At 40.0% G+C, this 13,445-nt stretch overlaps 1 long non-coding RNA gene across 2 annotated transcripts in view; it reads left to right on the top strand.

Annotated features, from left to right (window-relative positions):
• Positions 1-13,445, top strand: part of LOC140606716 (uncharacterized) — an 80,672-nt gene that overhangs the window by 39,349 nt on the left and 27,878 nt on the right. For both annotated transcript variants that reach the window (XR_012009011.1, XR_012009010.1), the window contains exon 2: positions 2,757-2,845. This is a non-coding gene — a long non-coding RNA (uncharacterized lncRNA). The remainder of the gene's footprint in view (positions 1-2,756; positions 2,846-13,445) is intronic.

Below are 13,445 nucleotides of genomic sequence, written 5' to 3' on the forward strand. Positions count from 1 at the left end.
CTAATCTTTCTGTGGAAATTTTCCTTTGACTATTTATTTGAAAAGGATCAGACTGAAGTTTACAAAAAGGCTATTTGGTGTAGTATAGATTTGCTTTGAAAAAGTAGACGTTAACAACACAGACACACACACCCTCCCCTGCCCGAAATAAACAAACCCTAGCTCTAAAGCTAGGGTGGGAGAGACTCCCAAGGGAAGAACCAGATCAGAATCTCAGGTCCTAGAATAAAAATACTCATGCTGAGGAAATGGAAAATGTTCTGAGTATCTGATGCCTTTGTGGCAGTTACTGTTTGATGGAAAGTAATTTCAAAGGATCATTCTTAAGAACAAACCCTCAATTATAATTAATTAATGAATGACCGAGCCTTCCACTTCCAGGGTGCCTTTCATCCCCAGCACACCTCAAAACCAAACAACCCGCCTGCACCAGGACTTCCTTGGCCCCTGGGAGGAATGCAGCCTTTGGTAACTGGCCAGCAGCCCTGTCCTGGCTGAGCCCTGAAAAGGCTGGCTTCTGTGTGTCTGTGACCTGTAAGGCGATGGAGAAAAACAGGAAGTGTGCTATGGGTTGTCGAATGTGCTTGATGAATCTTACTCTTCGTCTGCCAAGGTAAAGGTTAGAAATGAATAAAGAAATAGTCTGGGGGTGGGGAGCCACGTGCTGGTTATAGCAATTAGATTTAAAGGGGACTTTGAAATAAAGTGGCAACATTGGAAGGGACTTTAGTGTACCTCCATCCAAATCAATTATTTTACAGATGTGGAAAACTGACCTGTGCGGAGGGGTGGCGAGGTGTGGCAGAGGACAGATTGTGAGCTAGAGGCAAAGCCACGGTGGGATTCTTGCCACCACACAGCACTGTCACTGAATCTTGACAGAGTCCTGTAAAGATTCTCTTCCTCATGGGATAATGGGACCTCCCAGTTTACACAGCCCTTTGATTGTCTTTATTAAATGTGCATGGCCACTCTTGATGTATTCATGCAAGGGTTATTGTCTCCATTTTACAGATAAAGAATCAAGGGCTCATGGAGGTGACTGACTTAAAGCTGATTTGCATGTGCAATGTAATTCAGCACATGAATTTGTAGGTGTCACTGCCTTGGTCTGCTGTTTCCACTGCTTGGATTCTCACTGCCTGACTGCCCACACCTGCTCCCTTGGCTTCCAGACATAGTTTAAGGGCTATCTCTTTCCACGATCATTTGCTGAATTTTTCTGTACAAGCCGGGTGCCCTTTCTATGAAGAAACCACCTGTTCTGGATCCTTGGACCCTCTGGAGGGGCAGAGAGTCCTCACCCCACTGTGGAAGCTGGGAGGCCCCAACTGAGCCCAGCTACCTTCTGTTCTTGACTCCACCCCCATTCTTTCACTCATCATGTAACTCATAATTCTGTATCTGTCACACTTCTCTGGGACTGCAGGCATCTTGAAAACCAGGATTATGTCTTCCATCTATCAAGTGCCAGAGTCTGGCTTCTAATAGGCATTTCGTAAATGTGTGTTAACTCAGTAATGAACTTTCTAGAATTAGGATTTTAACTCTGGTCCTCTGATAGCATCACCTCCTGCCCCTTTTGGGATTGTGAGTTGTAAAACCAGGTAGTAGGAAAAAGCCTCTTCCAGGTGCAAACTAGCCAGCCATAAAGGCAACCTCATTCCTAATTACAAATAAAATTACCAAAAGCACATCAGCTCTGCTTGTCCACCCTGGCATCAAAACCATGCAAAAGTCCTCTGGAATTTCTTCATCTCACTGTGGGCAGGATGGAATGATTTAGTCAAGACTAAAGGAAACTTTGGGGGTGCTTAGAGGGAGTGTTTAAAGTGTTCTATGGTCACTTACACCTTTGAACATGAGAAAGAGACAAAAGGGAGACAAGATAAAAAGAGGGCAAATGAGCGAAGCATAGAGACTTGTTTGAATGTGTGGTGGCAAGCAGTGCTCTGCTAGACATCGATGGTGTCTGATCATTTGTTTTGACTCAAGGTTAGGGTCAGCTCTGTGTTCACATGGACTCAGACTCACAAATGACAACATCCATCCATAGGTTGTGCAAGGGCCAGTCTGTGCCCTGTCTCCTGAAACACCCTCTCAATGACTGGCGATGGGAGTGATCATTTCCCTGTGCTTTGCAGGCATGTCTGAAGTGGCAGTGACCTATTAGCCCTGTGAATTTGGCCCATGCGTCATTTTATATCAGTGTGTGGGAGTTTGGATTTATAGGAGTTAACCTCGAGCAAAATACTTCTTGTATTATAGCAGCACCAGGGCAGGGAAAAATTGGTGGTGCCATCTGAGAAGACTGAAGAGAAGTCACTTCTTCTAGAACTATTATGCAAAGATTTTCCTCGTAGCTCCCAATCTGTAGAGCTCCATTGGATTATAAAAGGAATGGTGGATTTTTGTTTCTTTTTGTTGGTTGGTTGGTAAAATTATCCATGCTTATTATAAAAAAATACTCAAATAATACATGAAAGTATAAGAAAAAAGATTCTATCACACAGACAGCCATTGGTAAATCGGTGAACATTGTTTCAGACACTCTCTACCTGTATATATTGGTAGGCATATGGATGACTAGAATAGTTTTAGAAAAATGAGCTTATACAGTTTATTCTAGTTTAGAAGAATTGATTTTTAAAAATTTGGTTGATAAATAAGAAGCTGAAATGACTTCACTTTAGTTACATGTTTTGTATAGGACTTTTCAACTTTAATCACATTCTTTTAATTTTATACTTTTTAAGGAGAAAAAACATGACCTGTACATTTGTGGAATCACAGAGCTGGAAAGAAGGGCAAGAACAGGTCATTTGTTGCAGCTTTCTGCTTCTAGGTAGGTCAACTACAAATTGTTGAGCTTATTTTTAAGCTTTTTTTTTTTTTTTTTTTTTTTTTAAGAACTCAAGGGATAAAGGCTCAATTGCCTTCTTAATAGATGCCCAACATTTACTCATCTTTTTGGTCAATGAGCATTTCACCTATGATCTGATTTCATGAATTTTTTTGTATCTTTATGGAGTTCAAATTGTTTCTAAATTATTCTTCTTTGCATAACTTTACAGCTAGAAGTTTCATAATTTTCACATTTGGTTCATCTTTCTGATAAATTGAGATGTAGTCGCTAAAGGGGATGAGTATTTTGCAGGAGACCTTGCACAATGAGTGAATAAAGGGGTTTGCATGTGGGTGCATCAGGGATCAGAAGAGAGCCCTGGTGGCCATTGACTGTCATTTACTGGGAGTACAGTGTTGTATGCCTTTTAAAGACAATCATTCCATCACTGAGACATTCCCTAGGCACCCTTTTCTTTAGAGTGAGAAAAGAACGGCTAGAGCAATCCCCAAATAGATTTTTACTCTGCATGATATTTCAGAACAGATGAGTAATAGATCTTCAGGCAAAATTACTATGATTTGGATTCGGGGAGCTACATAAAAAGATTAGACATTTATAGAAGTAAAACACAGCACCTGCCATGCAGCCAGGTCAGACATTCTATAGATAACTAAGTTTATCAAACTGTGGCCAAATAAAAACATTTTTTCATATTTTGATTTTTCCGGGAAAAGGGGGCCTACAGATAGAAGATTTAAATGAAATATTCAATATAGTATTCTAGACTAGAAGGGGAAGGCAAGTCAACCTAAAGTTGCTTCCAAAGAATATGTATATATATTGAATGACATACAAGGAAAAATAATGAAAACATGCACAGACAAAAGGAATTGCAAGATCATAGAAGGAAATTTTCTCAAATGGTAGGTGATGAGACAATTGTGTTGGAAATTCTTCTTTATCTGATTTTGAAAAACAAGAAAGAATTAGATGAGGATGCAGATGTAGACAGAGCCTTGTAAGTGAACTCAAACAAAGAGCATTTGGGGCCTTATGGGCAAGCAGAGTTAGGAAATTTAAAGAGAAGATAGCAGAATAAAGAAAGAGAAAGCAGATTTCAATTCAATAAAATCTGGCCATAAGTATTTATTAGGGTCTCATTCCATATTAACATATTTCTGAGGAATTTGGAACATATAAGAAGCAAAAGACATGTTTGCTGAATTTACTGTAAGTCAAGCAACTGCCTGGTTATCCCAGCACTTAATAGTAAGGAAGCTGAAAGGCCAGGCTCTGGCCTGCTCACCTTTAAGTGTTCAATACTATTTTCACTTTATAGAGGGCTGTGGTGGGCCCTCCATATATAGTTTGTTAACCTTGGTTTGGGAAGTTCCACTATTGCTCTATAGATTGCATGGAATAGATTACACGAGATACAAATGAGAAGAAAAAGGAAGATGATGGTGGCTGAGTGTAGTTAAAAAAAACTCTCCAGTGGAGTGGATACTTGAGGGACTCTCATGGTTGAGAGGGAGCAAGAGGTCCCAGGTAATGGAATCAGAAAGAATGGGTGGAGAGGCATCTGGGTGGCTCAGTGGTTGAGCATCTGCCTTTGGCTCAGGTCATGATCCCAGGGTACTAGGATCGAGTTCCATATCGGGCTCCCTACAGGGAGCCTGCTTCTTCCTCTGCCTATGTCTCTGCCTCTCTCTTTGTGTCTCTCACGAATAAATAAATAAAATCTCAAAAAAAGATTGGCTGGAAAGGAAAGACAAATTCCCTAGAAGTTCCCAAATTCTAGATTTTGCTGATCACATCCCCACGGTGCTTTTTTTTTTTTTTTAACACATTCCCCTGACTCCTGTGTTTCTTGTAAGGTAGTAGTTTGATCTGTAGGCTTTATTAGATTCATGTGCGACATTTTTGGCAAGAATGCTTTCTGGGGAGTGTTGTGTTTTTCTTATTCATGCTATAACAAAATGCCTTATGTTTGCCTTGCTTGACCATCAGTGCTTAGACTCTTGTAGCTTCTGTATCCCAGAGGAACATTTCCCAGGTGAAAAAACAAGACAGTGCCTTGTTCTAAACTGAGATTTTTTTTCTTGGAATTCAATAGATAGACTTAGGAAGGTAATAACATCTCTGAAAGTGTGTGCAAGTTTGTCGCTGTATATTCATATGTTCACTCTTCTGAGAGGAAGCCACACTTTTGTCAGCTTGTTGAAGGAGCATATAAATTGAAAAAAATTACAATCCAAAGATGTAAAACTTTTAAAGGTGGCCTTTCTCTCATTGGCCTTTAGTTAGCAGTAAGAGGTGTAAGATTTTCATGTTCTGTAGGAATGCAACACTGGACTTCAAAATGAACCATGTTTGTCACCTGTCTCATACCCATCACTTTATAGATAGGAAAATAAAGAAGGGAAGTACTTTGATCAAGGGCCCTTGGACAGTTAATAGCAGAGCTAGGACTAACAGAAGGATTCCATGACATTGTTGTACACCTCCTTATCCTCTCTATTTTATTACTATTTTTTAAAACCATAAAGCTGATGTTTCAGATTCACCAAAATTTTTGTACTTGCAGGATGTCAATTCGTGCATTTGTTCATTTACAAATAGCCACCTGTGTTTAAAATGTTTCTATTCCTTTTTTTCTCCCACCCTTAAACTATGCATTTTGTCTCTGATTCCACTGCTACTTAAACTCCATAATCACACATAATTAGGGTTAAAATCATCTAATTTAAATAACTTCATTATTTATTTATTGAGAGTTTCCTTTAGAGGTGCTTGGGACTAGACTGATAAGGCACAGTTCCTGCCTTCAAGCAGCCTTCAGTCTATGGTTTCATTTTGTTTTGTGTTTTGTAGTCACTACTTTGCAAGTGATCCAACCTATTATGTGAGGGTCTGTGCTGGGGGTGCTTAGGAGCAGTTACTGATCTTATCCATTTGTACCTTGAGTTCAGAGTTGCCAGATCTCAGGGAGACATGACAGTTTAGCATTTTCACCAACAGAAAAGTCACATTTTCCTGGTTGTTGGGATCTTTTCACTTGGTAGCAATGAAGTCATCCTCATTTGAGTGACACATTTGTCATTCACTCTGTCATTGTGGAGCTTGGGGAGAATGGATTGGCCTATCCCATGATACTGGGAATTTAGTCTTATTCATTACTATCACTTTCAAAAAAGGAGGCTCATCCCCTCCCTTTTCCTAGTTTCCTTATCCACTTGCCACCGAACCTTTCTGAGAAGGTAAGAGATATTCTAGCCAGATAGCTTCTTTGAAAGGAGTGCCAGGACAATCTGGGTTAAGCCTGGCTTTAGAAAGATCCCTGTGTCCTTTTGCACTACCTTTGGCATGCCACCAGGTCTGTGGAGGTGATTTTGTTCATTTGATGCTGCAGAAGACAAACAGATGGTGGGTGGGGAGTGCTAGCGCAAGACTGAAATGATTTCATTTTTTCTTCCTTTTTATCGTCTTAATCTGATGAACATGATAGGTAATCAAATAAATCCCTTATACAAAGGTTGTTGTCATTGATAATCCTTGAATTAACCTGCACATTAGCTTCAGTGCTCGTAGGGCGTTACTTTCTTGTGCCATTTAAGGAGACATTTGAAGTATCTGTGGTGTTGGTTTGCTGAGACATCCTGTCATGCAGTTTGCTGAAGTCTGTCCTGGTAGCTTTTACCTCTAGTCCAGTGTGGTTCATGTTGTGGCAGGGTCAGTGTATGGAGGACTGTGGTAAGGCCTTTGCACTGCAGGATTCTTTCCCACTTGACAGTTGTTGGTGCCTGAAATCCAACCATTTATTTGTTTGGTTCACCAAAATAATGCTTCCTATTAAAAAAAAAACTTAATGTATTGTTCTCCTTTTTATTCATTCATCCATTCCTTCAACAAATATTTATTGAATACTTACTCTAAGTGATTGGAGCGGAGACAGCAAGGAGGGAGAAGCTGGATGCACACAAGTGCTGGGATATTCCATGCTTTCCTAACTCTGAGTATTTTGATCTTAAACATAAGAGTTTTCTACGGAAAGGTTTTAAGTGGGAGAGTGCCATGCCATGACCACATTTGTGTTCTGAAAAGGTAACCCTGGCTGTCTTGTGGAAAATGCATGAGAGCAAGTGTAAATGTGTGTGGGTCAGCTGGGAGGCTACTGCACCTACTCAGAAGAGAGATGATGGTGGTTTACTCATTATTTTTTTGTAGGAGAATAATTTGGTGAAATATACAAGGATATTTGAGGAGTAGCACAATGTTAGTTTTCTACCATGAAAAAGAAGATGTCATAAAATTCGACTTATTACTGACTCTTATGGTATCCACAGTATGTAGCTGTGTTGACCTTTTCTACAGACTTATATCGTAAGCACAGTGTTGAGTATGCTTTTTTAGACTATACATGTTTGATACATGTCCTAATCAGTCTGCTTTTAGGCAGGAAGTAGGCTAATCAGATAGTTGGCTAAAGTATTCTTTTGTTCAAGGCTCTTAACCTGTTTTATGAATAATTAACTACTATGATGGACTCTCTGTTACAGATAAAAGAATTTACATAGTAAAAAGATTTTAGATTTGCCTGAAGTTGTCCAGTGTCAATGGCACAGGAGCCTTGGAGCCCATCCCTTACTTGACCACTGGCTTCAAATTTCACCCATGTATTTACCATGACTTCATATATGTTTACAGTATCTTTGCAGATTTATTTCTTGGTTGCTCCTTTTAATATTTGTGAGTGATATTCTCCTTACCTATTTCCTTATTACTATTCATGGCTTGGCTTTTGGTTTGGGAAAACTGGATTTATTCTTTCTCCATTCTCTCCTTTCTTTTGGTTAGGAATTATTGCTTTTTCTACCCTTTTAGCTTCAAAGAATTTCCTGCCCCTTTAAAAAATCACCCTGATGCTGCTGTACTTTTTCCATATCTTTGTTACAGTGTGGATTAGCGGAAGGGACTTTGGCCTGGGGGTTAAAGACCCTGCTCTTCTATTAACACACTGGGCAATCTTAACCTCTTGGTCTCAATTTTCTTATCATTGAAATGAGACTAACAGTCTTCCCTGTAATTAATAGGGCTGTTGTTGGGAGTGAATGAGTTAACGTACATATGTGAGCTCTATAATCTGTATGTAGTGTATATACATGAACTATGTAATCTGCATGCTATGTGTATAGACAAATTATGTAGTCTGTACAGTGTACACACATGAGCTGTGTAATTGGCATATAATGTATTCATATGAGCTTTGTAATTCGTAAGTTTCAGTGCACAGTTGAGAGAGGAGGATAGTGATGATTGTTATACACTCCTTGTCTGCCCTGTAGCCACGATCCCACAGGTCTTGAGAAAGAGGAGACCGATGAAGTAGTCAGGAGATCACAAGGGCTTGATAAAAAAGCCTCGCCTTACAAGCATACTTCTGTCCCCAAATGAACCCAGAAATAAACATTAATTGCAAGAGTTTACATTTTATAGATGCAGTCCATGTGAAGGTTAGTGTACATTTATGCTGATGAATGTTCTAGTGACCAGCCTCAAGTTCAGATTTTTGACCCTGCCATCTGCTGCCCAACTCTACAGGTTTCAATTTCCACAAATGTGAACTGAGCTTAATACTCACTTTGATGGATAGGGGTTATTGTAGGAATTAAATTAGATAATTGATGCACTGCACATAAAAGTGCTCAGTGATGCTTATTAAAACACATGTGTGCGTTTCTGTGTTAGAATGGTTGTCTATTCTGGTCAGACAAAATAAGCCCACATCACTCTGTTTTCTGGCTTCAGATACAGTATGCTGGGAAATTATATATTTTTTAAAGAATGCTCTAAACTTATACATTATTTCAGTATCCTTGGTATCTTTTAAATTCTCACTTTTCAATTAATTATATCTCAATTTCTTTGGTATATTTCATTCTTACTCCTACTATATTGTCTGTTTAAAATTATTTATACTTTAGGATGGACACTTTATATTTTCCACTCTGACAAAATTACCAGAGAATTCTGTATGTTATGTTGTGTTATAATAACTGGGGTTTAAGGTAGCATGAAGCACAGTGAACCAGTCTTACTGTTCCTCCCTAGGATGGCTTGAATGCATCCTGTTTCCTTTGAGCAAGTGAAAGCCATTCCCAGACACCTTTTATTAGATCTTACTCCCATTCTTTCTTTCCATCTCTGTCTCCCTCATTTCTCCCATGGACCATGACTCTTTTCTCTCTCCTTTGTTCTCTCCACTCTCTCCCAGAGTGAGAGGAGAGGTCAGGGGAGAGTGGCCAGATTGGCTGGAGGGGCAGGAACATTCCAGCTAGTTGTCCTTTTTCCTTAATACTGAAACCATAAAAGTCAATTAGTGAATAAATAATTGAAAAATGTATGTTGATTAAAAAAAAGAAGAGGCAGTTTTGCATGATGGTTAAAAGTGCAGGATCTGAAGTCACACAGTCCTGGGTTTGAATACTGGCTCTGACACTAACTCTCCATGAAACTCTGGTAAGTTATAAATGTCTCTTGCCTGAGGCTCCTCAGAGATGAGTGGGTGCGTAGGAAATGCACATCAGAACACTGAACACTTTGTTTGGTACATTGGAAATGCTCAGTAAGTGTTAATTGCTGTTATTGTTGCTATAAAAAGGTGACCCCCAGAAGGTTATGGAGTGTGTTTACATCTTCAAACTATTAGTTAAGGTATAAGCCTAAGTATATACTATCTTTACATCACCTGTGTTCCCTGAGGCTTGCAGTACAATATGAAAACGTGATTGGTTGGTAGATTTAAACACACATGACTTTGTCACTGTATGCATCAAGCTCCAGTTTGGGTCTTGGTGTTTTATGGAGATAATACATGAAATCTCTCTCTCTCTCTCTCTCTCTCTCTCTCTCTTATTTTTCTTTTGGTTTAGTTGTAGGAGAGTGTAACAGGCAGAATCACACCCTCCCCTCACCATGTCTGTCCCCTAATATCTGGAACCCTGTGAATATGTTGTGGCACATGGCAATGGGGGAGTTAATGGTGCAGACAGAGTTAAGGTTGCTAATAAGCTGGCCTTAAATTGGGGAGATTATCTTGAATGATTCAGGTGGGGCTGTGTCTTTAGAAGTGGAAGAGGGAGGGGACACCTGGGCAGCACAGTGGTTGAGCGTCTGCCTTCGGCTAACATGATCCTGGGGTCCTGGAATCAAGTCCTACACTGGGCTCCACACAGGGAGTCTGCTTCTCCCTCTGCCTATGTCTCTGCCTCTCTCTCTGTGTCTCTCATGAGTAAATAAATAAAATCTGGAAAAAAAAAGAAATGGAAGAGAGAGGTAGAAGAGAGTCCCCATCAGGGAAGGAATGTGGTAAAGGCAGATTTGTAGTGATGAGGTTGCTGGCTTCAAAGGTAGAAGGGGAACCTAAGCCAAAGAATGTGGGAGGCTGGAATGGGCAAGGAAACAGGTTCTCCTCTGGGACCTCCAGGAAGGAACATAGGTCAGCCAATACCTTGTTTTAGCTCAGTGGGACCTTTGCCAGACTTCTGAAATAAGATAATAAATTTGTGTTGTTCTGAGCCACTCTGTGCTATTTGTTACAGTGGCAATGGCAGATTAATATAGTACACGTGTGTGTGTGTGTGTGAGAGAGAGAGAGAGAGAGAGATACAAATAGGAACTCTAGTGATGGATTTTTGCTAAAGATAAAATTAAGGTGAATAGAATATTTTCAATGTCATTTATAAAACATGTATTTTCACATATATCATGGATTTTTAGTTGTTAGCATAATAGCAAAGATGATTGTAGTAACTATTTCATAAACTCTACACTATCCAAATTACAGGCAGATTTTTAAATTTGCAATTTAGAATATATTATATATCTTACAAAATTAAAGAGTTTAAACTATATTTACTTAAACAGCTCATAAATGATTTTTATTGAAAGGTATAAAATTACAAAAAAACAGGGCTTTTCTTGAAGATCCAGGGCATATGTGGGTACCATCATTAGGGTGGATGTGAATATTTGTTTTTCAATTATAACCCAAGGGTATCTCCCCTGTCATCTCATCTCCTACCTCTGGCCACAGCTCCTGAACACCTCTGTGGACCTTCCTTTCAGAGCTACCTGAACCACAGGTTTGTTTATCACTAATTGCTGTTTACTGCATAGGCTTCATATCATTAATATGAAGAGGTGGTGCTATAACTGGGGTGCTGAACATGATTCCTGCAGTCCACTGCCCCCAAACATTCTGTTCTGTTTGGGTGAGTTGTAAATGACCTTGTCTTATCTCCCTCTGTGGCCATAAGAGAATATCTGTTTTCACCCTTCTTCTGTCATATTTTGTCTGCATCTCCCAGTATCTCCCCTGAATTTGCCAAACATAATACCTTCCACTTTTATCATCTAAACCTAGTACATTTCATTCCACTTCTGATTGCTGCCCTCCAATAATTTGTAGCCTATAGTAAAAGGGATTCTGGTGTGTGTGTGTGTGGGATGATAGTGGGCATTTGACTTCCTATCCTATCACCCTCTTCCTATATCCTGTTAATCTTAAGGTCACAACCAGAAAGTCCCCTGCAGCTTCAGCAGCCCATGATATTTATTTATTTATTTATTTATTTATTTATTTATTTATTTATTTATTTAAGTTCAATTTGGCAACATATAGCATAACACCCAGTGCTCATCCCACAAGTGCCCCCCTCAGTGCCCGTCACCCAGTCACCCCCACCCCCCACCCACCTCCCCTTCCACCACCCCTTGTTCGTTTCCCAGAGTTAGGAGTCTCTCATGTTCTGTCTCCCTTTCTGATATTTCCCACTCATTTTTTTCTCCTTTCCCCTTTATTCCCTTTCACTACTTTTTATATTCCCCAAATGAATGAGACCATATAATGTTTGTCCTTCTCCGACTGACTTATTTCACTCAGCATAATACCCTCCAGTTTCACCCATGTCGAAGCAAATGGTGGGTATTTGTCGTTTCTAATGGCTGAGTAATATTCCATTGTATACATAGATCACATCTTCTTTATCCATTCATCTTTCGATGGACACCGAGGCTCCTTCCACAGTTTGGCTATTGTGGACATTGCTGCTATAAACATCCGGGTGCAGGTGTCCCGACGTTTCACTGCACCTGTATCTTTGAGGTAAATCCCCAGCAGTGCAATTGCTGGGTCATAGGGCAGATCTATTTTTAACTCTTTGAGGAACCTCCACACATTTTTCCAGAGTAGCAGCCCATGACTGATATTGAAGCTACAGATTATCTGTTGGAAACATGGATGGTTGGCAGCCATTGTTTTGACCTTGTGCTCATTATGACTATGAACAGGGTTAAAATGAGATCTATGCTTTCCTAATGCGTCTCCAAATAAGGCCTCTTGGTCTAGTATAGAACTGTGCCATTCCATGCCAGCCCTGAAATAGTAAACTTCACATGAACTGAACCACCTAACTCCTGTATTTAGAATGAAATGAGATGGAGGTGCTATCTAGTTGGACTGTCTGATCTCTGAGAAAGAGCTTCACATGGTGACACTCCCTTATGCAGTCACTGTGGTCTGAGTGTCTTCTTAGGCTGGTGAGTTCAAAGGTACCATTTTATTAGTGCACCAGAAACAAAGGGATTCTCAGGAGCCGACTCACAGTAACCTAATTCTTAGGTGCCGGATGAACTAGCCAGAATGCAAACTTATTAATTTAACATAGAGAGATGATCCATTCTGCAACCACAATATTCCCACCTGTGTTGTGTCTGAGTATCAGGGAAACCAGACTGTGATATGGAAGTTGGTTGGTAAAAAATGGAACCAGAAGAGAGATGTGGGGTCTTAAGGAGTGTGGCAGGAGGAACTGCCCTGACTCCATGTGCTAATGTGTTTGGATACAATGTCCCATCTTTCCAGATTGGGCTGGATATAAACACTGTTGAGTTGCTTTTAGAGCTCACCTTCTTCAGAACTCCATGACAAACACATTTCTTTAACTATTTGTGCCTTTGATTGGGCTACAAATATATAATACTGCCAAATTTGAGTGATTAGAACCAGGGCATTTGGAAAATGGAAGACACGAATTTGTTCAAATTTTTACTTGACTGTTTACTGTGTGATGCTGAGCAAGGTAGTTAACTTCTGTAAGCCTTAGTTCACTTATTGGTGAAGTGGGGATAATAATATCATTGTAAGGTTGTTGTGATGATTGAGCAAGCTAACTCAGGTACAGCACTGAGCACAGTGTCTGAGGCATAATAGTCAACTGATTTTCAGTTGGCTAGAAGAAGCATTACTCTTTCTACTTGTTGACCATAGGAGGATCTGTGGCTTCTGTCTCATGGCTTTGATTATGTGTTGATTGTTCTGTGTTAATTGGGACAGGTTTTTTTTTGAGACTTCCTCCTACTACTGCTACTTTCCTGCTACTTTCTCTGTTGAGCCCATAACCTGACTCCAGGGAACATTGGGGCTGGGAGAGATAAGGGCAGCAGAATCTGTTCTTGGAGAAGGGCCCCCAGTCCTATCTGGGCTGCTCTGTCATGTTCAATCTCCACAAAAGTGATCCTGTTCATAGGGCTGACT

Source organism: Canis lupus, chromosome 16, assembly GCF_048164855.1.
Source record: "Canis lupus baileyi chromosome 16, mCanLup2.hap1, whole genome shotgun sequence".
In the NCBI taxonomy this organism is placed as follows: Eukaryota; Metazoa; Chordata; class Mammalia; order Carnivora; family Canidae; genus Canis; species Canis lupus.